The 24,837-nt window shown below is 42.2% G+C and overlaps 1 pseudogene; it reads right to left on the reverse strand.

Moving 5' to 3' along the window:
• Positions 1 to 6,426: 6,426 nt before the first annotated feature.
• Positions 6,427 to 6,738, reverse strand: LOC148038786 (serine/threonine protein phosphatase 2A 57 kDa regulatory subunit B' theta isoform pseudogene; annotated as a pseudogene).
• Positions 6,739 to 24,837: the final 18,099 nt, after the last annotated feature.

The following is a 24,837-nucleotide window of genomic DNA, read 5'->3' on the forward strand; positions in this document are numbered from 1 at the left end:
AAATTACCAATGAGGAAAACCCTAATTCAGGTCGATCCTAGTGGGAACGGCCGGAATACTTCCGCTACGTGGCAGACATAGGAAGCCCTAGATCGCAAACCCGGTAACATTCCATGGGAGTGCCGGGTGGAGCTTTCTAGACATCCTTTTTTATGGACTGCTAAGACGTGTCCTAGACGATACTAGTGGACACGTTACATGGAAAACAATTGAAGCAAATAGCCACAGTAAGTATGAAACCATAAGATCTTAAATCAAAAGTGTAGAGCACAATGTAAGCATATCCAGGCATAATAACCAATATCATGCATCAATACATCCATGTAGCATCCCTGAAGCATTTGTAGGCATTCAATACATAAGCTTTATAATGAATGCTTGATGCCCATAATATACTAGCAAAGAACCCTTCAAATAATGAGCTAAACAAACTCTAATCAATCCAAAATCCTTTCTTGATTATTAATGTGTTATCTGTGCATAATAAACCTATCCCATAAGCATCAGTAGAGCATAAGAGAAGTGAATACTTGCTATCCAAATAGTGAAAAAGAGACCTATCATGAACCATAGATCAATAATTGACCTCAAAACCTTCAAGAAATACTAAATGTTGGAGCAATTCAGGGGCTAGAGCAAGCTAGAAATGACTTAGGATAATTGAGGATGGATAGACAGAATAGCTAGTGCAAATCATGCTAGCTGTCCTAGAGAATACTACTACTGTCAATGACCTCAATGGTTGCTTTTTCGAGCTAAAATCAATGCTGGGAAGCTCTAGAGAAATATTGAAAAGGGTGAAAGGTATTAAGAAAGTAACAAGACTAATGCATATTTTATTGAGTAATTGGCATGGAAGCTGAGTGTGAAAGGTAGAGCTTGAGTGGAAGCACATAAACTAACAAAAATGCATGTAGAGGGAGACTAAGATGAAACAAGCACAGGTTAGGAGCTCAATGTCAACTTCTCCTCCATTATTCTCCAACCATATCTCCAACAGTCCACACACTAAAATGGTATCCTCAAAAGATAGATATCCCAAACTTAAGAACACTTTACATACAACAATATGATAAGGCTTAGACTATACCTTAGACTTTGGCTTATTTCTCAACACTCCCCCTCAAGCTCAGAATGATCTTGCACACATAAGACTCCAAGTGCACTCCTGAAGTACTCAAACTTATCTTTACCTAATGCTTTGGTAAAGATATCAGCAACTTGGTCATTGGTCTTCACATGGACCAAGTCAATCTCTCCATCAATGACTTTTTCTCTAATGAAATGATAGTGCACTTCTATGTGTTTTGCCCTTGCATGGTAGACTGGGTTCTTTGCCAACATAATGCTACTAACATTGTCACAATACATAATAACTCCACCATCAATCTCTATCCCCATGTCATATAGGATCAATCTCAGCCATGTCTGCTCACATGCTGCCAATGCAATGCCTCTATATTCTGCTTCAGTGCTTGATAGAGCAACTGTAGGTTGCTTCTTACTGCTCCAACTTACCATGGCTGATCCAAATGAGAATGCATAGCCACTAGTCGATCTTCTATCCATAGAGCTACCTGCCTAGTCTGCATTTGAGTATCCAAACAATATAGGCTTGATTCCTTTTTCATAAAACAGCCCAAATCCAGTTGTCTTCTTCACATATCTAAGAACTCTTCTTACTACATCCAAATGTGATTTGCATGGTTTCTGCATAAACTGACTTACCAATCCAACAGTGTAACTCAAGTATGGTCTTGTAATGGTCAAGTAGATAAGACTACCAACCATCTTTCTGAACATAGTAACATCCTCAACATAAGATCCATCATCCATCAACTTAGCATTTTGATCCAATGGTGTATCAACCGGTTTGCATCCTGTCATGCCATATTTTTCCAACATCTCCAATGCATATTGCCTTTGTATCAGCCATATACCATGAGGTGTGTCAATAACCTCAATACCCAAGAAGTATCTCAACAAACCAAGGTCCTTTATATCAAACTCTTTATGTAACCCATGCTTGACTTCAGTAATCTCCTTCTCAAGTTACCTGTAATAATGAGATCATCAACATAGATGACCACAACAACCATACCATCTTCTGTATGCCTCACATAAAGTGAATAATCAGCTTTGCTCTGCTGAAATCCCATACTGCATAAGAATTTGATGATTCTATCACACCATCCTCTTGGTGCTTGCTTCAGTCCATATAGAGCCTTCTTCAACTTGCATACATAATGTGAGTATTTTGGATCCATATAGCCCTCTGGTTGATCCATGTACACTTCCTCTTCTAAGTTGCCATTCAAAAATGCATTTTTCACATCCATTTGATAAAGCCTCCAACCATAGATAGAAGCCAAAGCAATTACCGATCTTACTATTGTGATTTTAGCTACTGGACTGAATGTTTCTTCATAGTCCAAACCATAAGTTAGTGAATATCCTTTTGCAACTAGCCTTGCTTTATACCTTTCAAGAGAACCATCCGACTTACATTTGACCTTGTAAACCCATTTACATCCAATGGACTTCTTGCAATAAGGTAGTTTCACCAAATCCCAAGTCTTGTTTTTCCTTAGTGCATTCATCTCTTCATCCATTGCTTGTCTCCACTCTTTGCTCTCTACTGCTTCTTCAAAGCAAGTAGGCTCCACATGTTGTACATAAGAAACCATGTATGCATAATGTATCTTCATGAACCCATTATAAGTCAATCTATCAATTGGATACCTTACTCTTTCTGACCTTCTCAATTGAGGTGCACTACCATGTGTCTCATCTGGTCTAGCATGTGGTGGCACATACTTTCCTGCACTTCTAGTGCCAGGTGTTTTAACATGCGGAATGCCATACTCATCATCTATAGATTCATCTTCTGAACTTTCAGTCATTGGTCTCTTACCTTTTGCAACTTCTGCACTCCTTTGTGCATTTCTCAATCTACCACTCCATGGACTGTAGCTGCCACTGCTTTCCACATTCTCTTGAGGTCCTGAAGCATCTTCCACATGCTGATTTTCAGCCTTACTGTTTGCTGAAATTTTCCTTCCATAGCCATTATCATCATTGCTTTCATAGGAATCAACATCCACTACAATTTTGGGCTTGTACCATGATTCATATTCACTAAATTTGACATCCCTGCTTATGTATACTTCCTTACTCACTGGATCATAGCATCTGTATCCCTTCTTCTCATTAGGATATACAAGGAAAATGCATTTTACAGCCTTAGGTTCCATCTTCTTTCTCAAATCATCTGGAACATGAACATAATAGACACATCCAAAGATTCTAAAGTATGCAACAGTGGGTTTCATGCCATACATTCTCTCATATGGTGACATATTATGAATCAAGACTGTAGGTGTCCTATTCATAATGTGAACTGCAGTATGCACTGCTTCTGCCCAATATGACAATGTCATGTTCATTTGGTTCATCATTGCCCTTGCAACCTCTGCAATAATCCTATTCTTCCTTTCAGCCACACCATTTTGTTGAGGTGTATACCTGCATGTCAATTGCCTTTTGATACCATGATCTCTCAAGAAGTCACAAAACTCATATGACATGTACTCTCCACCATTATCTGACCTCAAACATTTTATGTAGCATCCAAACAGCTTTTCAGCCATAGATTTAAATTCCAAGAACTTTTCAAATGCTTCACTTTTATGCTGCATAAAGTACACCCAAGTCATCCTACTGAAATCATCAATGAAAGTGATATAGAATCTACATTTTTAGCTCATGGAAACATTTTGACATGGGCCCCAAATATCTGAGTGTATTATTTCCAAAGGATAGTTGCTTATTCTCCCCCTCTTTGGAAATGGCAATCTGGACTGCTTGCCAAATTGACAAGCCTCGCATACATGATCAAAATTCAAATATCCTAAATGCGGTAAACCACGGACTATCTGTTTTGATTGCATTTGCTTCAATCTTTGCAAATTAACATGGACCAATCCGTCTATGCCATAATTCCACATCCTTATCTTGCCCATGTCCTCTCTCAACATACATAGAGTTTTGAATCACTGGAGTACCTGCATCCAAAGCAAACAATCTCCCTTTCTTTCTACCATGAGCAATCACCCTGCTAGTTCTCCCATTATGGAACTCTTCAATGAAACATCCAAACTTATTGAATCTCACCTACAATCCTTGATCTGTCATTTGACCAACCAATGCTAGGTTCTTAGTTATTGTGGGCACATAAAGTACATCACCAAGCTTGTTCTCAATCCCATCTTTAGTAACAAGTGGCACACTACCAATATGAGTAATTTTGTGTAAAGTATCATCACCAGTGGCAACATATTCATCATTCTGCACTTGCTCCTTACTATCGAACCACTCAGCATGATGAGTCATGTGGTTTGTAGCTCCTCAATCCAAAAACTAATCATTCTCACAAGGAGGATGAGTCATGCTCCCAAGCACATTCTCCATAGCAAATAAATGACCTCTAGGCGATCCACCTCTAGGTCCATAACCTGTACCACCATAAGTGCCTGCATAGTGTCCATATTGGGTCCTTCCACGACCCTTAGACATAGCATTCTGTTTTTTATAACAATCCTTCTCAAAGTGACCAAAATGCCCACAATAATGACAAGTGCCATCTCTTTGTGAAGAAGGACTAGACCGTCCTCTACCTCTAGGGAAAGATCTCCCCCTACCTCTATGCATGAAGTCACCACGACCAAAGTTACCTCTTCCACAAGCAAAACCATAATTACTACGACTAGGTGAAGAGCCTCTAGCTCTAGATGAGCTATCACGACCTCTCTGGTGATAGAAGACACTATCTCCACCTGCATTTTTGCCACTGCTAGATGCATTCAATCCCAACTTGATTTCTTCTGTAAGTAGTAATCCAATAAGCTCCTCAAAGTCAGGCATAGAGCCTCCCCTAATGGAAATAGAGGTATCCAAAGATTTAAAAGCTGGTCCAAGCCCATTTAATGTCACTAACACTAAATCATCATCATCAATAGGCGCATTAATGGATGCAAGGTCTTCTGAAATTTGCTTGATTTCTACCACATAGTCACTAATACTGCGATTGCCTCTCCATGCACCATGTAATCTCTGCTTAAGTTGTATCTTACGAGCCTCTGTACATGTTCCATACATTTTTTCTATGATTTCCCATGCCTCCTTACAAGTACTTGCCTTTTTAATATGAGGAATCAATGTTTTTGAAATACATATGGAGATCCAATGCAAAACCTTCATGTTCTTCCCAGTCCAATCCTTGTACGCTTTCTTTTGCTCTTCAGTTGGATGTTCGGGAACTTCTGGACATTCATCATCACCTGTTATGAGATCCCATAGATCTCTACCCATCAAAAAATTCTCCATCCTGTAGGACCAAGCACTATAGTTGTCTTTGGTCAATTTGTCCCCCACGATCTAAGTGATCTATGTTGTGTCAAACATTATGACTACTGCAAATTCAGAAGAAAACAACAATACAATCTATCTAGAAATAGTATTCAGCAATATGACTGTCATACATGTGTCCAAAAACTGTCATATATATCCATCCATGATGCCAACATGTCATACATTCAGTTCCCAGCAAGAACCATCCAAATCGGATTCCACACAATGTCTGTATGACCCAAAATGCATTAAAACATGGGTCTAAAGTTGACCACTTTTCCTGCAATTTTTAAATTTCTTTTGGCTCAAGTCTATCAAGCAAGGTATTTGGTTTTTTCTGTAGATTGTGGCATAGTCTGGAGTTCTGGACTATATTTATGGAACTTGAATCACACTATCCCTGCACTTGGCACTTCTACAATGGAACACTTCATCCATAATATTCTGCCAACAGCAAGATGTGGACCTAGCCTTGCATTTCTTTTCATCAGGACAGCAGCTGGCTTCTTGGTTTTACTGTAACCAGTTACAAGATGTCACTCTCTCCTGCTGTGATGAGCACAGAGCAACACAAACTCTGTATTTTCTTAAAAGGTAATGATTACTGATTATCCCAACAGCTTCTTTAGGCTGTACTCACAACAAACAAAAACTGGCAAACTACAGGGTTGACCTCCAAAACCGATCATTGCATCATAGGCAAAGATCCTCCTGCAGCTCAAATCTGTTGCTCTAGCTGTAACAAAGTTTCTAGCTTGTTCTTGACCATATAAAACTCTTGCTTTATCTGTTGCAAAGCTTGTAGGCACCCTTACCTTGGTTTGAGCTATTAAAATGAGGATGATGATGACAACGATGATTGTACTGGCCGCAAGAAGAAGGAGGCTCTCTCTCTTGAATCTTCAGAGTCAAACATATCCAGAAGGTGCAAACAAAGGAATGGTCAATGTATCTCTTTGCTATTTTTGCATCAGTTTCAGAAGAATTCACATAACGCATTAAGAAATCATAGATGAGCTACAAATGTGGACAAGCTGGTTCCAGGGAAGGTTCCTCCTCTTCAGGATCAAAAGCCTCTGACCCTAAATTCTCATGGCCAGATGATGGCAGGGCTCTAAAAAGGTTTACTGATATCATTCTAAAACATTCTTTAGTAACAGCTTCTGTGAGTTTTGCAGTCCCAAAGGCCACATATTCAACAAGATCTAGTAGAGTCTGGCACTTTATCTCCTTCCTCTTCACGTTTTCAGTAGGATCAATAAAGTTGAAGACCACACAGCACAGGCTAAGTTTCTTCAAAAACAGGATTTGCCTTTCAGAGTTGGGCATGTCTCTGAAGGAGGGCAAGGGTTCAGAATAGTACGAACTGGCACTGCCATTAGCACTTGGAAGCGTCTTCTCTCTACCAACAGGGTATCATTGAGCTGCAGGAATGTGAGTTATAGATGATCTCATTCCAGGACCACTTCCGGCGTTTCGAGCTATGGCAGGACCCGTTAATCCACTTTGAAGGGTGGGATCAATTGTTCCATCACTGCGCTCTGATACCAAATGACAAAACTACAAGTAGAGGGAGACTAAGATGAAACAAGCACAGGTTAGGAGCTCAATGTCAACTTCTCCTCCATTATTCTCCAACCATATCTCCAACAGTTCACACTAAAATGGTATCCTCAAAAGATAGATATCCCAAACTTAAGGACACTTTACATACAACAATATGATAAGGCTTAGACTATGCCTTAGACTTTGGCTTATTTCTCAACATAAACATAGGTAAGAACAAAGAAAAAGCTATGGTGAATGGATCAAGAGAGCAAGAGAAAGAGACACTGTAAGTAGAAGCTCCCAAAATCACAATGTATTACTAGTGTTTCCTTATTCAACAGTCACTAAAAGAGTAAAGAATAAAGTGATAGTGATGGGCACTTGCCACCTACTACAATGTACATGTATGTAGTCATGAAGTGCATAGAAAATATAGGGTAGTATAGACACATGTGCCTTTATCCCCAACAACCTCTGCTAAAGGTGAATGCATGTCTAATTAGGAGAGAACAAGAAAAAGTTGACAAAGTACAAATGTACGTAAAGTATAGTAGGATGAGGGATAGATGTTATCTGTAACGTGTCCACTTGTTATCTTCAGGATACGTCTTAGCAGTCCATCGGAAAGGATGTCTAGAAAGCTCCGCCTGGCATTCCCATGGAATGTTACGGGGCTTGCGATCTAGGACTTTCCATGTCTGCCACATAGCGGAAGTATTCCGGTCGTTCCCACTTAGGACCGACCTGAATTAGGGTTTTCCCTATTGGTCTTTTCCTAACGGCAACTGGCGTTGAACCCGAGTGAACTACTTTACGCAGAAATGCCAGGTCCGAAGAAGATTCACGCTACACTTGGTTCAAGGAGAATGGGAAACGAGAGAGATGTGAAGCTCAACCTCTCTGCCATAAGGCATAGTCCCATTCCATTCCCCCAAAATAGCGCAAATCAGGATCATTTATAACTTAGACTCTAGGTCAACGCTCTTGTTGTTCGTGTTCTTTGAACAGTCTTCCTGTTGTACATCTTGATTGAGAAAAGTTCCCGGCCAACCGGGACCACCCATCCATAGGACGGACCTTTGGCCACATCCTCCGCACTTTCCTCAGGCTGTTTTAGTTATTTAATTACCTAACACATATAGTTGTACATGTAACAATCAGTTTTTTTAATTAGCCCATTAGGCATTGGTTCCTTCACGTAATCATAGAACTTCACATAGAAAAACAATGTCAAACAAGTTCCTTTTCAACAGGTTATCATATTTATCTTTGAAATACATAAAGTCCAGCTCGTAGGCTTATCCATAATCCGCCCGAAGGCTATCCAACAGTCCACAGGTATTACTAATCCAAGATTGCGCCTGTAGACTAGTATGCGGGCCTCAAGATCCAATCCCGAGTCACATTGGCCTCTTGTTCAAGGCCCGAAAGGCAAGGGATTTACGGCCAAAGCCCCCTCTGGCACAAAAGCATCCTCCTGCTCCAAGTAGTGCTCAATGAAGAGACCTCTCGCGGCAGGTTCGGTCCATCTTCCCGGCGCGGTTAACAACCCCCTTGGTTAGGGTCAGGCAGGCAATCGGGGGTAACTGAAGCTGCCACTCTCTTCAGGCCTTCAACCTGAAGCATTAGATATCTTTTCATCCTTTAATTCCTTGAGCAAACAAAGCAAACAATGCTCTATACAATGGTTACAAGCACAATCATTTCTAGTGGTCATTATTTGGCCAACTGCTAAGGAGTGAATCCTTCTTTCAGAATGCATTCAGCATTCAATCCCGGATCAATTGCGACTTGGCAAGATCCCCAAGGGTTTATTTGTTAACCCTAGATCCTGGGTTAGGGTTGTACCCTACTAACCCGACTTAGTCAATACCTTAAATTCATATATTATTTCAATTTATTGATTGGTCTTTTGCTTCCAAGCAAATATCCAATCCCTGTATCTTGGTTACTTTACCCAAGAAAGGTACTATATCAGGATGATTATTCATCCTCATGCAAGATAACTTGTGTAAGACTTTTCCAATCTCATTCCGAGAAATTGGCCATTCCCTTGTGATCAAATCACAAGATTATGTGACTCTGCAACTTATTGCACAAGTGTCCCATCAACTATGGGACTATTCTACCCATCAATGATGTCTTCTAATCACGGTATCATGATTAGATATAACAATCCGTTCCTGATTGCATTAGGCTGACATTGTCGGTCCTAGGGTTTCTAGTTTCATCTTTTTAGCGAGAGATCCTTAGGGTAAAAACCCTAGATCTTTTCTCGCAAGTATGTCCTACTGTCCCTAGATTCCATGAATGTGGGCAAGTATTTAGGGTATAGGAGTTTCAAATTTGGTAATACAAGCGACTAAGTAATGTCCTCAACGTGCTAACCCTATTTAGCTCTTTGGGATATGTTGCATTGAATTAACCCTTTCTAAACGAGTACCTCTCGGTTTTAGCTGTTTAGGTTTATGCCAATTTAACATGTCTATTCTTGAAGATAATTATGCTACCATTTCCATAACCACATGATTCATTGTCTACGCGTAAGTTGCTTTTCGAACACTAACTTTTTGGTTTAAGATCAAAGCATAGGTTAAGTTATAGCCTAATTCCAATTAATCATCATATAACATCCAAACAAGATTCATGCTAAAACATGCAGCCTTTTTCTACTTTCATTTCCGAATGAATTTGTCGTATGCAGAACTTACACACCCTTCCGTTAATTTAAATTTTTAGACCACTTGCCTAGTTAAATCTTCTTCATGTAGTCCTAGCAATTTCCTACGGTTGCTAATAACTTTCTTTAAGAATCATTTTAAAAAAAGATATTCAATAATGCAATATGTGGTTTATTCCTTTCATGCTTAATCGGAGTGTACTTTCATAATTCTGTTTTGTAAATATGGACCTTAATCTAATTTCAATTCATTGCAATGCACAAAAACTACTTGCTAGAAATGCATAGGAATCTTATGCTCACTTTATTTTGTTTGTTTTATTGAAAATACTAATGACCGAATTCTTCCATCGTGAGCTATCTCTTTTAAATTAGTCAAAGTATTTAAGACGAAAAATGCATCCTATCTCCAAAAATCATCCATGCACGATTGAATTATAACAACGTAAATAAAAATTAGGAGGAAAAACCTTGACTTGTGGTGAAATGTCCACATGGATGTTAGGAGACGATCCTCCTGCGGTTGCGCCTTGTGCCTTCTTAGGGGCCATCGTGAATTCTGTCTTTTCGCCTTGGACGCAGAGTTATGATCTTGTCCATCTCTTCGTACACGAAACTCCCTTTGTGAATCGGCTTTAGAAGGCCTTAAAGACTTGTGGGAGTTGCAATAGGAAAGATGGTTTTTTTTATCTAGTGGATAAACTGAACTTGAGGAGAATCACTTGGAAAGAAACGGGTTTAAAACTTTGTGGGGATGCTATGAAAATGGGTTTTTTGTAAAAATCGGTTATGGTAAGTTTTATGGGAGATGTATGGAAAGGAAATCCACGGAAATGGAGTTTAAAAACACGGCTTTGTGGAATACGGGGTCCTAAATTCCGAAGTGAGACTGGGGGAAAGGAAGTGTAAGGGCCCGCTTGTGAAGGGGTTAAATCCCGGGGAGGGGGGGTTTAAATTCTTTCGATGGTAAGGCTTATTAAAGCCATAGGAAGGGGGCTTTTCTTGAATCCTGAGGGGGAGGGGATACCAAACCACTTAGCTAAGGGTTCCTAAAGACCCTCGGAAAGGTGGAAAAAGGGTATGAAAGAGCCCTTAGGGGGGGATTTTGTATGGGGGGGAGGATATGAAAGAGGCACATGAAGCGGGGCTTCTTAGGAGGCTATAGAAGCTTCCTAAGAAGCTTCTAAAGCTTCTGAAGAAAATGTGTAAACCCACATGGCGGGAGAAAAAAACAGCAGATAGTGAATGGCAGTTGGTGGTCGATGGCGCGTTCCCTGTGGCAGTGGCAGCCAGCAAAGAAAAATCTCCACGACCCTCTTCCCTTCTCAGCTCTGCAGTGTCTCGATGCCTCCACCCTCGCTCAACGGCCGCAACAGTAGTCTGTCCCTTTACTTCACACACACGATGGCAATCTGGCCCTCTCCCACTCCTCAATAGCCGTATCAGTGTGTCGGCTTCTCTCTCGACGGCCGTGTCCCCCCATGGCGGCTCCTCTCATGGCATTTATAGCTGAGGGAAGGGATTCTTCCCGCCCCCACGTGGCTATAGTGCATGCTTTCCTTCTTGAGCAAGCTCCAGCAAGGAGCTTGCTCACCCCTTGCTATTCCCTTCTCCTCACTATCGTGCTGGAGGAGAGAGGGATTTTTTAAAAAAAATTGACATTAATTAATTATCCTCACGACTTAAAGAGGCATTTCATGCGCATTTTTTTGGAAAATCAAAATATTGCATTCTCTCCCCCTTGGAGGAATCGAGATGTCCTCATCTCGAGATAAATTGGGGATATTGATGGTTGAGAGAGTTTTCATCTATCCAAGTGGCATCCTCCTCGAGATAATCTTTCCACTGGACGAGGCATTCTCTCAAGGTTCTTGATCTCAGTTATCTCTCCCTAACATCTAAGATCCTGTCAGGCCTTAGTGTTGAGATATCGAGCTCCACTCATGATACGCCAGGGTGACCGTTGTGTATTTATGTCACCGACTTATCAGTTGCAGACGCGGTTGGTACACCGCCCATGAATAATAGCTACATGATAGCTATCCTTATCTACTCTAGTTCGTGGCTCAGTTAGTATGCCACCTTAGTTAGTTGAGTTTGGTTTGAGACCCATATATAGGGTTCTTCTATTTCTTTGTACTTTAGTTCTTTTGGCTTACATAACTAAGAAGAGGAAAACTGTTTTCAGCCTCCACCCTTGTGTGTCTTCCCCCATTGTGCAAGCAAGAAAGCTTCAAGCGAGACTCCTTCCTTCTCTCCCACAATCTTGACACTTAGTTCAAGGACTCCTTGACTAGCATTACAACTTGTTGGTCATCGAGTACATGGTTAGGATTAGGCATATACTTCTTCAATAAGCTGATATGGAATACATTATGAACCTTTAGGTTCTCCGAGAGTTGTAGTCTATAAGCATTAGGTCCTAGGCACTTGAGGATCTTATATGGTCCACAATACCTTGGACTTAGCTTCTTGTAATCTCCTAAGGATAGGGAACTCTTCTTTGGGCGTACGCGAATGAAGACCATGTCTCCTTCTTTGAAGACTCTATCTTGACGCTTCAAATCCGCGTATGCCTTCTGTCTATCCTTGGCAGCTTGGATGTCCTGTCTTATTGACTTTACTTGGTCATCCATCTCTTCCAACATCTGCCTTGAAGCTTCAACCCTTAAGGTTGGATCTGAGAAGTTTAGGGGACTTTGACAGTCATGACCATACAATGCTTAGAAAGGGGTCATCTGAATGCTTTGTTGGTAAGAAGCATTGTAGGCAAATTCAACCAAAGGCAAGTATTGAATCCACCTTTTTGGCTCACGACAGCAATGTGCCCTAAGCATATCCTCAATAACTTGATTGACTCGCTCTATTTGACCATCGGTTTGGGAATGGTAAGCTATGCTAAAACAGAGTTGAGTCCTAATGGCTTCAAAGATAGCTCTCCAGAAGTGTGATGTGAAGAGAAAATCACGATCACTAATGATTCTTCTAGGTAGCCCATGTAGCTTGAATATCTCTTTGATAAACAATCTTGCAATGTCTGACGCTTTATAGTTTGTCTTCACTAGAAGAAGGTATGCAACCTTAGTAAGTATGTCAATCACAACCATGATGAAGTTGTATCCCCCCCTGAACTTGGGGTAGGCCAACAACAAAGTCCATACTAATGAATTCCCATTTCATTTGGGGAATGTCAAGTGGTTGTAACTTCCCTAGCATCGTGACGTGTTCGGCTTTGATACGTTGACAAGACAAACACTCGGTGACATATTTGAGAACGTCAACTTTAAGGCTCTCCCAATGGTAGCTCTTCCTAACTGCATTGAGAGTCTTGGCATAGCCAGGATGTCCTGAGAAAGGGGAATCATGAGCTTCCCACAATATCTTCTGCTTAAGTGGCTTGCTTGCTGGTATGCATAGCCTCGTTCTATAGTAGACAAGTCCACTATTGACAGAGAATTCATGATACTTAGCCTGTAGCTTTTGGTCCTGATCCTTGATAGAGATCTCCCTTAGCATCTTTTGATAGGCTGGATCATGGCATGCTTCCTCTCCAACTAACTCAAGTATTGGATTGTTTGGCATAGATACTTTTGTAGCTAGAGATCTAGCTGTTGATGGGTTCTGCAAGATTAGGGAATTAAGGAATGCCTTGTGACTGAGTGCATCAGCAACTACATTCTCTTTTCCTGGTCGGTACTTGATTTCAAAGTCATACTCCTCCAGCACTTCAATCCACCGACATTGCCTCATGTTGAGCTCGTTCTGGGTAAAGATCCACTTGAGACTCTTATGATCAGTCACTAGAGTAAACTTGTTACCCAACAGGTAGTGTCTCCAAAGCTTTAGAGCATGGATGACAGCTAACAATTCCAGATCATGGGTAGCATAATTCTTCTCATGACTCTTCAGTTTTCTTGAAGAGTATGCTACAAGATGACCTTCCTGCAAGAGTACACAACCTAAGGCAAGTGTGCTAGCATCTGTTACTACCTTGAACTCCTTATTGAGGTCTGGAAGTTTTAGGATAGGTGCTGATACCAAACTTTTCTTCAATCTATCAAAGTTGGTTTATTCGGGAGTTGACCATGCAATGGATGTTTGCTTCTTCAGTAAGTCCGTCAAAGGTGCTGCAATCAAAGCATAGTTTTTTATGAAGACCCTATACCATTCTGTCAATCCAAGAAAGCTACGTATTTCTTTGACAGTTGTTGGTATTGGCCATTCTAACACATCCCTGACCTTGGCTGGGTCCACTGAGATTTCTTCCGCTGATATGATGAATCCCAAATATTCAATCTGACGTTTGAATAATGCACACTTCTTCATCTTAGCATACAGCTTATGTGCCCTCATTGTCTCAAGGACAAATCCGAAGTTGGGTCTCATGATCTTCTTCATGTTTAGAATAGACTAAAGTGTCGTCGAAGAAGACGAGCACAAAGTCATCAAGACATGGCCTAAAGATATCCTACATTAACCTATTGAAGGTGGCAGGCGCATTCGTAAGCCCGAATGACATAACTAGGAACTCAAAGTGTCCATATCTTGTGTTGAAGGCCGTCTTTGGGATATCTTCTTCCTTGATCCTTATCTGATAGTAACCAGACCTGAGATCAATCTTGGAGAATATCTTCGCACCCTAAAGACGATCAAAAAGCTCATCTATTCTAGGAATAGGGTACTTGTTCTTGACAGTTGATTGATTCAACCCTCAGTAATCAATACATAGTCTAAACATTCCATCTTTCCTTTTCTGGAACAGTACGGGAGCTCCCCATTGTGAACTATTAGGATGGATGTAGCCCTGATCTAGCAGTTGCTTGAGTTGTTCCTTTAGTTCAATTGCTTCTGGTATGGACATTCTATAGGGTCTTTTTGCAATTGGCATAGCTCTTGGTACTAGCTTGATCTCATGATCCACTTCTCTTTGAGGCGGAAGTTCTGTCAACTCTTCAGGGAATACGTCCACATATTCCTTTAGCCAAGAAGGTCCTTCACTAGAATCCTGCTTCTGATCTAACTTGTTGAGCTTAATCAAGTAGACAAGTAGTCCTTTTCTGACTCCCTTTATAATCCGATATGCCTTGGCCAATTAAATTTTTGGCTTTCTTGCCTCACCTTGAGTTGTGACTAAATCCCCTTTGGAGTTTTGGAAGGAAATTTGGCCCTTTCCACAATGAATGTGAGCGTCATTAGGTTTAGGCCAATCCATTTCGAGTAGACACTCATGGATACCTAAATTCATGACTCTGAATTTGACCGAAGTCGTCTTTCCTCCCAGAAAGAATTCCACCTTAGTAATTTACCTGGTAGAAGTAACATCACGACCATTTGCCAATTCCACAAGCAAGATAGGTGCTTCTACTATGGCTATTCCTAATCTTTTTGCACAAACTGGTGAGATAAAGGAATGTGTATTGCTACAATCAATCAAGGTCTTGAAATTTTAACCTTGATAGTCCGACGATGTCTAAATCACCGAGAACTGGCGATTCGACCCTTTCTTGTGTAGAGCGGCATGGACTGTCGCCCTTTCAAACTCTGCTTCCATGGTTAGATCTTCTTCTTCTTCACACATTTTCCTATTGGTGACGCAGGCGGTTCTTCCTCTGCCTCGGGTAGCAGCTTCCTGACCACGGCCCGTTGTTCCTTGAAAAGGTGCTTGGCGATGTCCTCCTTCAAGCTTGGGACATTGCCTCTTGAAATGACCGGGCTCATTGTAGTGGAAACAGCGGAGGTTTCACCCATTGCTTTGAGTAGAAACAAAGTTGTTGACATTGTTAGTTCTTGCTTTCTTTCTTTGTCCTTGATTCTGACCTTGAACTCTCTTCATTTGAGGCCTGAATGTTCCTCTGTTCAGGTCATTATAAGACCAAGTTTTGTTACCTCTTAGTCTAGCCTGCACCTCCTGAATTATAGGGGCAGCTCGAATGAGAGCGTCCTGAAGATCTAATGGGCGCATCGATTTGAGATGGGTATTCACTAGTGGATTTAAACTAGCACAAAATTTTGACACCTGCTGTGTCATGTCCATCTGTGGCGCATACTTAAGAAGTGAGATGAATTTAGAATAGTATGCGTCAAGAGTGAGTCCCAGCTATTTTAGCTCGTAGAACTCATTCATTTTCTGCATGCGATATGCAGGTGGTAAGTATCTTCCCTACACGACTTTCTTCAACTTCTCTCAAGTAACGGATCCTTCCGCGATCCCTTGATCTCTGCACCATTGCTTCCACCAAAGCCTGGGTTCGCCAGTGAGCTTCAGCTTAGCGAGCATAGCCTGATTGGTGGGTGCAGTACCGGCTACTTCAAAGTAATCCTCCATGGATTCAATCCAAATTTCAGCATCTTCTTGGACGGATCTACCTTTCGCATCAAATTTAGGTGGCTTAATCTGCTTGAGAAGAAACTTCTTCTCCTGGATTACAATAGTACTTGATGTAGGAGACGAACTGGGATTCTGTACCTGGGGTTATGCCTGAATAAGGATTTCTTAACGTTATTACTCGTTAAACACTGTGGTTTATATTTCGTTTCCATTTCAGCTACTATCAACCAAGGAATCTAACCACTTAACTTTTTATCAATTCTCATGCACAAATAGACATTGATAAAAAGAAGTCTTATTGTATTTATATGGGCATAGCCCTTTCGGAATACAACATTTCTAGAGATTATAAAATAACTGTTTACATTTAGTTTGGGGAGAATAATGTTGTATTTCATTTATCTACAGGAACTGGATAATAATATGGTTTCGGGTCATGGATCTTCAGGAATCGGTAAGTCATTGGAAGATCAAGGTATCCTTCCCTTTGGAACCCATTATTCTCATGGCGCCCCAACACTTTGATCCTGTCGGCGGGGATTACATGGGTCACTTCCTATATACATATGAGTTCAGCTTAACCCTCCGACCTCGAATATGTAGAGTTGAGTTTACGTGAGCCTCCACAAAAATGAACTCCTTCACGACTTTCAGGTCTTCCAACCACTTGATCCTTGTTAGGAATGTTACCAGAGCTTACGATCTAGAACTTTCCGCGTCTGCCACATAGCGGAAGTATTCCGAACGTTACCACTTAGGACCGACCTGAATTAGGGTTTTCCCTATTGGTCTTTTCCTAACGGCAACTAGCGTCGAACCCAAGCGAACTACTTTACGCAAAAATGCTAGGTCCCAAGTGGATTCACGTTGCACTTGGTTCAAGGAGAATGGAAAACGAGAGGGATGCGAAGCTCAACCTCTCTGCCATAAGGCATAGTCCCATTCTGTTCCCCTAAAACAGAGCAAATCGGGATCATTTATAACTTAGACTCTAGGTCAACGCTCTTGTTGTTCGTGTTCTTTGAACGGTCTTCCTGCTGTCCTTCTTGATTGAGAAAAGTTCCCGGCCAACCGAGACCATCCATCCGTAGGACGGACCTATGGCCACATCCTCCACACTTTCCTCAAGTTGTTTTAGTTATTTAATTACCTGACACATTTAGTTGTACATGTAACAATCATCTTCCTTAATTAGCCTGTTAGGCAATGGTTCCTTTACGTAATCATAGCACTTGACACAGAAAAACAATATCAAACAAGTTCCTTTTCAACAAGTTATCATATTTATCTTTGAAATACATAAAGTCCAGCCTGTAGGCTTATCCATAATCCGCCCGAAGGCTATCCAGCAATCCACAGGGATTACTAATCCAAGATTCTGCCCGTAGACTAGTATGCGGGCCTCGAGATCCAATCCCGAGTCACGTTGGCCTCTTGTGCAAGGTCCGAAAGGCGAGGGATTTATGGACAAAGCCCCCTCTGGCACCAAGCGTCCTCCGTCTCCAAGTAGCGCTCAACGGAGAGACCTCTCGCGGCGAGTTCGGTTCATCTTCCCAGCACGGTTAACAACCCCCTTGGTTAGGGTCAGGCAGGCAATCGGGGTAATTGAAGCTGCCTCTCTCTTCAGGCCTTCAACCTGAAGCATTAGATATCTTTCATCCTTTAATTCCTTGAGCAAACAAAGCAAACAGTGCTCTATACAAGTGTTACAAGCACAATCATTTCCAGTGGTCATTATTTAGCCAACTGCTAAGGAGTGAATCCTTCTTTCAGAATGCATTCAGCATTCAATCCTGGATCAATTGCGACTTGGCAAGATCCCGAAGGTTTTATTTGTTAACCCTAGATCCTGGGTTAGGGCCGTACCCTACTAACCTGACTTAGTCAATACCTTAAATTCATATATTATTCCACTTTGTTGATTGGTCTTTTGCTTCCAAGCAAATATCCAATCCCTGTATCTTGGTTACTTTACCCAAGAAAGGTACTATATCAGGATGATTATTCATCCTCATGCAAGATAACTTGCGTAAGACTCTACCAATCTCATTGCGAGGAATTGGCCATTCCCCTGTGATCAAATCACAAGATCATGCGACTCTGCAACTTGTTGCACAAGTGTCGCATCAACTATGGGACTATTCTACCCATCAACGGTGTCTTCTAATCACGGTATCATGATTAGATATAACAATCCGTTCCTAATTGCATTAGATATTCAATAATGCAATATGCGGTTTATTCCTTTCATGCTTAATCAGAGTGTACTTTCATAATTCTGTTTTGTAAATATGGACATTAATCTAATTTCAATTCATTGCAATGCACAAAAACTACTTGCTAGAAATGCATAGGAATCTTATGCTCACTTTATTTTGTTTGTTTTATTGAAAATACTAATGACCAAATTCTTCCATCGTGAGCTATCTCTTTTAAATTAGTCAAAGTATTTAAGACGAAAAATGCATCCTATCTCCAAAAATCATCCATGCACGATTGAATTATAACGACGTAAATAAAAATTAGGAGGAAAAACCTCGACTTGTGGTGAAATGTCCACATGGATGTTAGGAGACGATCCTCCTGCGGTTGCGCCTTGTGCCTTCTTAGGGGCCATTGCGAATTCCGCCTTTTTGCCTTGGACGCAGAGTTATGATCTTGTCCATCTCTTCGTACACGAAACTCCCTTTGTGAATCGGCTTTAGAAGGCCTTAAAGACTTGTGGGAGTTGCAATAGGAAAGATGGTTTTTTTGATCCAGTGGATAAACTGAACCTGAGGAGAATCACTTGGAAAGAAATGGGTTTAAAACTTTGTGGGGATGCTATGAAAATGGGTTTTTAAAAAAAACCGGTTATGGTAAGCTTTATGGGAGATGTATGGAAAGGAAAATCCATGGAAATGGAGTTTAAAAACACGGCTTTGTGGAATACGGGGTCCTAAATTCCAGAGTGAGACTGGGGGAAAGAAAGTGTAAGGGCCCGCTTGTGAAGGGGTTAAATCCTGGGGAGGGGGGGTTTAAAGTCTTTCGATGGTAAGCCTTATTAAAGCCACGGGAAGGGGGATTTTCTTGAATCCCGAGGGGGAGCGGATACCAAACCACTTAGCTAGGGCTTCCTAAAGACCCTCGGAAAGGGGGAAAAAGGGTATGAATGAGCCCTTAGGGGGGGATTTTGTATGGGGGGGAAAGGGTATGAAAGAGGCACATGAAGGGGGGCTTCTTATAGGAGGCTATAGAAGCTTCCTAAGAAGCTTCTAAAGCTTTTGAAGAAAACGTGTAAACCCACGTGGTGGGAGAAAAAAACAGCAGATGGTGAATGGCAGTTGGTGGTCGATGGTGTGTTCCCTGTGGTGGCGGCGGCAGAGTAGAACCTCCACGACCCTCTTCCCTTCTCAGCTGTAGTGTCTCGATGCCTCCACCCTCGCTCAACGGCCACGAAAATAGTCTATCCCTTTACTTCACACACACGACGGCAATCTGGCCCTCTCCCACTCCTCAATAGCAGTATCAGTGTGTCGGCTTCTCTCTCGACGGCTATGTCCCCCCTAGCGGCTCCTCTCATGGCATTTATAGCTAAGGGAGGGGATTCTTCCCGCCCCCACGTGGCTATAGTGCATGCTTTCCTCCTTGATCAAGCTCTAGCAAGGAGCTTGCTCACCCCTTGCTATTCCCTTCTCCTCCAACACGACAGTCGACTGGAGGAGAGAGTGATTTTTTAAAAAAAATTGCCATTAATCAATTATCCTCACGACTTAAAGAGGTGGTACATGCGTGTTTTTTTGGAAAATCAGAATATTACATTATGTCATCCTATGCTCATTATCTTCCTAAGGAGGGCAAAACATTTTGGTGAGAGACTTTTAGTATGTATATTTGCAGGATTGTAACGTGTCCACTAGAATCATCCCGGACACGTCTTAGCAGTCCATCGGGAAGGATGTCTAGAAAGCTCCACCCGGCACTCCCATGGAATGTTACGGGACTTGCGATCTAGGTCTTCCCGCGTCTGCCACGTAGCGGAAGTATCCTGGCTGTTCCCACTTAGGATCGACCTGAGTTTGGGTTTTCCTGTTTGGTCATTAGCTAGCAACAACTAGCGTCAGCCCCGATCGAACTACTTTACGTAGAAACGCCCGGTCTGAAGCGGATTCAAGCTGCACTTGGTTCAAGGAGAATGGGAAACGAGAGGGATGCAAAGCTCGACCTCTCTGCCATAAGGCATAGTCCCATTCCGTTCCCCTAAAACAGCGCGAATCGGGTAATAGTTAATTCTAAGTCATCGTTCTCGTTACTTGTTTCGGTGATGACGATCATCCTCTGTTCATTGAAGACTTTGAGAAAAGTTCCCAGCTAACCGGGACCACCCATCCGTAGGACAGACCCATGGTCTATCCTCCGCACTTTCCTCAGTTTGTTTTAGTTATGTAATTACCTACCACATTAGTTTGACATATAACAAACAGCTTCCTTGATTAACCCTGTTAAGCACTGGTTCCTTCACGTAATCTTATCACAGGACATAAAGAAAACAATGTCAAACAACTTCTTTGTTATCATTTAATCCTTTTATCTTTGCAATACAAGGAGTTCCCGCCCGTAGGCGCATTCATAATCCGCCCGAAGGCTATCCAGTAATCCTTCAGTGATTACTAATCCAAGTTTCCGCCCGTAGACTAGTATGCGGGCCTCGAGATCCAATCCCGAGTCACGTTAGTCTCTTGTGCAGGACCCGGAAGGCGAGGGATTTACAGCCAGAGCCCCCCCTGGCACCCAAGCGTCCTCCTACTCCAAGCAGAACTCAACGGAGAGACCTCTCACGGCGGGTTCGGTCCACGTTCCCGGCGCGGTTCACAACCCCTTTGGTTAGGGTTAGGCAAGCAGTCGGGGGTAACTGAAGCTGCCTCTCCCTTCAGGATTCAACCTGAAGTATTTAGATATGTTTTCCTCCTTTAGTTCATTGAGCAAACAATGCAAACAGTGCTTTTCTAACTGTTACAAGCACAATCAAATTCCAATGGTCGTTTTGGCTGGCAAACTGTCAAGGAGTGACTTCCTTTCCTCCGAATGCAATCCGCATTCGTTCCGGAATCAATTGCAACTTGGCAAGATTCCTATCATTCTTAGGGTCAGGGTCATACCCTATCCATACTTTAGGTTTAGTTGTGGTAGGTTCCAGCGACCATGTCGCTTCAGTTTATTGTCTGGTCATTTTCAAATACCTAACTTTCCTTTTCTTTGGCAAATTATCCCCAAGAAAAGGAGTAACAGGATGATTAGTCATCCTCTTGTAAGTTAAATTCTTCCAATCACTTGCCAACCTCATTTCCGAGAGATGACAAAAACTCTCTTGTGGACAAATCTTAAGTCTATACAATGTTGCGGCTTTGTGCACAAGTAATGCATCTATTCCACGGAATCCTTCTATCCATTACTTAGCATTTCCCGATCACGGAGTTTACCTCCATCGAGTAATAGGGTTTTATTGGGTATTCTCCAAATCATCCCTAATTAGGTTGGCCCTGGTTCTAGAATATGCAACTCCGTCGGAGTTTCGTCATGATCCTTAGGATAAAACCTTAGATCATTTCATGTATGAACATCTAATTGTTTCGCCAATTTGTGAACGTGTGTAGGATCTTTAGATTCACGGTTTCCGTCTAAAGCTAGGTCGAATTATTATTGTACTAAACCCTAGTTAACACTTAGGATTCCTATCATATTGACTCAATCATGTCCCACGAATTCTTGTGGTTTAGATTATTTAGTCAATTCAATTATGCTTGTCTTGCGACAAGGATGATCTTTCTAAAGTAGTAAACTAAATCTAACGGAGAACAATAGATACAATTCCACCAATACGCGTAAGCATGCGGTTTATTGTTTTCACGCAACACATGGTCCATGATAACTTTATCTTTCCTTGGTAAGGAAAAATGTTTGTTAATCTGTACGCTAACTTCCCTAGGTCCTACTAGGATTTAGCAATTAATCATGCCTACTACTTTGTAGTCTATACTTTCGAATCCTATGCTTTGACTCCTAATTGCGGCTCTTAATGAATGACCTTTCCCGCATGACGACTACGCAATTCACAACATTCTCCTAGCTACGAAGTAGTCGATGAACTCATACAAAACTAGTGTTAATCTATTCCATCTTACAAGCTATTTGCAAGTCCATACGTTCACTTTAGTACTCTATTATTTCTTTCCGGATGATACCTTATGGTGCTAACCTTTTTCCTTTGAAATTATTGCGAGAAGTATGTTGCCTAATGTGCAGCACACACTTATTCCTACCATGTCTAGGACGAAAGTGAATGCATTTATAAATTCCATTTCTTTGCCCAAGTTTAGACCCTTTACTTTGATGATGTACCAAAAAAAACTACATGCATCTACTCGTTCAAATTCATGACAATTTCAATCTTACCTAATGTTCAAGAGATGTATTTCTTTCCAATTTCCGTATGCATATTAAGCGTAAAAATGCAATTCTTTTTTTATGGGCTAAGCGTGCCTAATCATTTCCTTATGCGGAATTAACTCGAAAGAACCTGGACTTGAGGAGTCGGAGAGATGTCCACTTGCACGTTCGGAGATGAGCCTCCCGCGGTCGCATCTTGGGAACTTTTTGGGGCCATCGTAGTCGTAAATTCAACTTCCGATTCGTCTTAGTGGTCTACAGAGTGACGGCCCTCGGAATGCGGCCTTCCGACCTCTGCCTTTATCCTTGTAGGCGGGAGATTTCCTTTTCGGGATGGTGCTTGCGACAAAGGCTTTAGGAGTCTTTCAAGAAACTCGAATCGGCACGGAATTCGGACGGCTTGCGGCTTTAAAGTCTTTGCCAGAAGTCTTGTCGAAGGTTCTTGTGAGGTCTTTATGGCTTCACCGTCTCCTCTTAGAAGTCCCGGGGAGGGTGTGAAGGGACTTTCTTGGAAATGGTGGGAAGGGGCCTTTTCGATGGGACATGCGGGGTCTTTATGGCTTCACCGTCCCCTCTTCCAAAATCCGGGAACGGGATATGAAAGGGCTTTTCCCGGAATTGTGGTGGGAAGGGGATTTCGGGACAGGTGGTGGGAAGGGCCCTTAAGGAGGCCCCTCTTAGAAGCTTCCAAAGAAGCTTCTAAGAAGCTTCTACTTCAGAGAAGCACGTAAGGGGGGGGGGGGGGGGGGTCGTGGACAGCGTGGTGGCGGGTGGAAGCTGTCTGGCAACTGTGGCGGACGGGATGGCGGCAGCGACGGCGGCCTGGCGGCCTGGGCGGCAGCAGCGGCAAACTGGCGACCCTCACGATCCTCCTCTCCAGCACGGCCCGCTCCCTCTCCCTTTCTCTAGCACACCTTCTTCTCCCACGGCCTTCCTTCTCCACAGTCTCCTCTCACAGCCTCCTCCTTAGCACACCCCCTTGATGGGGGGTGTTTATATAGGAATGGGGGGTGGGGAAGAGGGTCTCCACCCACGTGGAGAGCTTCCTTATGCAATCCTCACTTAGCCATCCCCCCCTCCACACTCCCTCTCCTCCAACCATGCATCGGCTGGGGGAAGGGATAATAGTAAAAAAAATTTGCCTTAATTTAATTAAAATTGTCCCTCCCAAGAGGGTGTTTTCGTGCGGCTTGCGGTTTTGATCTCCCGGTCTTGATTTACCAAAGCGGAGGACCCCATTTCACGCGCGCGGGTCACACATTACGCGGTCAATAATTTCAATGCAGGAGATACCCTTTGTACGGGGTTTACACGGCGTGCGGAAGGTTAATATTTACGGTACGGTTACGCGGAAATATTACATTCTCTCCCCCTTAGAAGAATCGAGATGTCCTCATCTCGAGATAAACTGGGGATATTGAAGATTGAGAGAGCTTTCATCCATCCAGGTAGCATCCTCTTCGGGGTAATCTTTCCACTGGACGAGGCATTCTCTCAAGGTTCTAGATCTCAACTGTCTCTCCCTGACATCTAAAATCTTTTCCGGCCTTAGTTCAAGGATTCCTTGACTAGGCATTACAATTTGTTGGTCATCAAGTACATGATTTGGGTTGGGTACATACTTTTTTAAGAGACTAATATGGAATACATTGTGAACCTTTAGGTTATCCGGAAGTTGCAATTTATAAGCATTGGGTCCTAGGCATTTGAGGATTTTATACGGTCCACAGTACCTTGGACTTAGCTTCTTGCATTTACCTAGAGATAAAGAACTCTTCTTGGGGCGTACACGAATGAAGACCATGTCTCCTTCTCCGAAGATCCTCTCTTGGCGTTTCAAATCCGCATATGCCTTTTGTCTATCTTTGGCTGCTTGTATGTCTTGTCTTATTGACCTTATTTGGTCATCCATGTCCTCCAACATTTGTCTTGAGGCTTCCACTCTCAGGGTAGGATTAGAAAAATTTAGAGGACTTCGACAATCATGACCATACAATGCCTGAAAAGGAGTCATTTGAATGCTCTGCTGATAAGAAGCATTGTAAGCAAATTCTACTAACGGCAAATATTGAATCCATCTCTTTGGCTCTCGACAGCAGTAAGCTCTAAGAATATCCTCAATGATTTGATTTACTCGCTCTGTTTGTCCATCTGTTTGGGGATGGTAGGCAGTGCTAAAACAGAGTTGAGTCCCAATAGCTTCAAAGATAGCTCTCCAGAAGTGAGAAGTGAAAAGAGAATCTCGATCGCTAATGATCCTTCTAGGTAGTCCATGTAGCTTGAATATTTCTTTGATAAACACTCTTGCAATATCGGAAGCTTTATAGTTTGTCTTTACTGGAATCAGGTGTGCAACCTTAGTAAGCATGTCAACTACAACCATAATGGAGTTGTATCCTCCTTGGACTTGGGGTAAGCCCACCACAAAATCCATACTGATGAATTC

The sequence above is a fragment of the Lygodium microphyllum genome, chromosome 3 (assembly GCF_053477565.2).
Source record: "Lygodium microphyllum isolate KBCC chromosome 3, Lygodium_microphyllum_v1.1.10, whole genome shotgun sequence".
NCBI lineage: Eukaryota > Viridiplantae > Streptophyta > Polypodiopsida > Schizaeales > Lygodiaceae > Lygodium > Lygodium microphyllum.